This window comes from Oratosquilla oratoria, chromosome 13 (genome assembly GCF_046742065.1).
Source record: "Oratosquilla oratoria isolate Oo_2021 chromosome 13, ASM4674206v1, whole genome shotgun sequence".
Taxonomy (NCBI): domain Eukaryota; kingdom Metazoa; phylum Arthropoda; class Malacostraca; order Stomatopoda; family Squillidae; genus Oratosquilla; species Oratosquilla oratoria.
Genome location: NC_134789.1, coordinates 18,111,538 through 18,114,037, shown reverse-complemented (window position 1 = coordinate 18,114,037; position 2,500 = coordinate 18,111,538).

The window sequence follows — 2,500 nt, the reverse complement described above, 5'->3', positions numbered from 1 at the left end:
TCATTGTCATGGTGAAAGTCATCATAATGATCATGATCATTATGAATATGCTATCGTAATTGGGAGTAGGGATGGGGGTGGGGAGATTTGGGACAAAATGGGGTCTCGCTCTAACGAGGCCTCGCTGTATTCAGCGTCGGTCCTTGACCTCATTAAAATAACCTAAACACACACACACACACACACACACACACACACACAGAGAGAGAGAGAGAGAGAGAGAGAGAGAGAGAGAGAGAGAGAGAGAGAGAGAGAGAGAGAGAGAGAGTGTGTGTGTGTGATGGGCTGTTTTCGACCCCACTTTTCAAAGCACAGTCTCCGAATCGACTCCATCAGCTCCCGGTGACTTTGGCAGTCCAAGCATAAAGGGCAAAGGTGACAGTTTCAGGCGTAGCTAAGCGTCTCCTGAGGTAAAGGTCCTCTTTACTCCTTCCGAGAATACTCCATCCTTGGGCATCTCCTTATATTCACCATCCCTCCCTCCCTCCCTCCCTCCTTCCCTCCCTCCCTTCCTCCTTCCTTCCTTCTTTCTTTCCTTCCTTCCACTACTCTCTCCTCTTCTTCAACCTTCCCTCCTCCTCTTCTTTACCCATCTCCCCTCTCTCCTATTCTCCCTCACCCTCCCCTCCTCCTCCTCCTCCTCCTCCTCCTCCTACTCCTCCTCGCTTCCTCCAACCTTCCTTTCTCTTCTCTAGTACCTCGCTCTTTCTCTCCCCCATTCTCTCCTTCTCTCCTACCACTCCCTCCTCCTCCTCTTCCCTACTCCCACCCTCCTTGTCTCTAACCCTCCCTCCCTCCCTCCCTCCCTCCCTCCCTCCCCCATTCCTCCTCCTCCAGGTCCTCTCCTCCCCCGCAGCCTATCCTTTGCCTCCTTCCCCTGTTCCTTTCCCACCTTTCTACCTCTCCCTCACATTCCTCTTCTTCCCTCCTTCCTCCTCCTTTTCACCACCCGTTCTTCCTCAAATCCCTCCTTACCTCCTCTCCCCCTCTCCTCTTCATCCTCTTCCTTCCCCACCACCTCCCCCCTCCTCCCCCTCTTCCTCCCCGCTCCTCGCCCTCTTTCTCCCCCACCTCCGCCCTTCCTCCACAAATCCCTCTTTACCTCCCCTCCCCCCTCTCCCTCTCCCTCCTCGCCCTCTTCCTCCCTCTCCCTCTCCCTCCTCGCCCTCTTCCTCCCTCACCTCCCCCCTCCTCACCTCTTCCTTCCCACCTCCCACCTTCCTTCCCCCTCCTTCCTCCACCCCATAGTGACGAGCCACTCACTCACGAAATAACAAGGTCGAGCCAGGTCGGGCCGCTAACAGCCCATTTGCGTACAGGGGGACCCTCCGCCGCATTCCGGGCATTTTACGCATTCTGGCGCGTAATGTACGCAAATTAGTGCTTCGGCCGTAACCACAAATGGCACCAGAGGCGCATCTGGCGACGGGGGTGGGGTGGGTGGGGGAAGGGGGTGGGGGAGGGGAGGGGGGATGTGGTGGAAGTAGTGGTGGTGGTGACTGTCCTGGTGGTAGTTGTCCCTATGGCAGTGGTAGTGGTAGTGGTAGTAGTAGTAGTAGTAGTAGTAGTAGTAGTAGTAGTAGTAGTAGTAGTAGTAGTAGTAGTAGTAGTAGTAGTAGTTGTTGTTGTTGTTGTTGTTGTTGTTGTTGTTGTTGTTGTTGTTGTAGTGATGGCAGTTGTCCTTATATGGTGGTGGTGGTAGTGGTAGTTGTTGTTGTTGTTGTAATGATGGTAGCTGTCCTTATATGGTGGTGGTGGTTGTGGTATTTGTTGTTGCTGCAGTCATGGTAGTTGTCCTTATATGGTGGTGGTGATAGTGATAGTTGTTGTTGTTGTAGTGATGGTAGTTGTCCTTATATGGTGGTGGTGGTGGTGATAATGGTAGTAGTTGTTGTCCTGATGGTAATTGTCCTCATATGGTGGTGGTGATAGTGGTAGTTATTGTTATTATAGTGATGGCAATTGTCCTTATATGGTGGTGGTAGTTGTAGTTGTTGTTGTTCTGATGGTAATTGTCCTTATATGGTGGTGAGAGTGGTAGTTATAGTTGTTGTTGTCCTGATGGTAATTGTCCTGATGATGGTTGTCCTTATATGGTAATGGTATCGGGGATAATGGTAATGGTGACAAAAATGGTGAATTGGTTGTGGATATGGTGACAGTGATGGGGAAAGGGTGGGGAGAAGGGAGTTGAAATCTAATTCCCCCCACGATAACCTCTCCAACCAAATATAACCGAATGATGTTAACCTAAATATAATCACTAGAGTACGCCATCGAAGCAAAGGAACTTAGTGACGGTAGTCTTGGCCTCTTCGTCCCTCTAGGAAAAAAAATAATAACAATAATAACAATAATAACAATAACAATAATAACAATAATGATATTAATAATAATAATAATAATAATAATAATAATAATAATAATAATAATAATAATAATAATAATAATAATAATAATAATAATAATAATAATAATAATAATAATAATAATAATAATA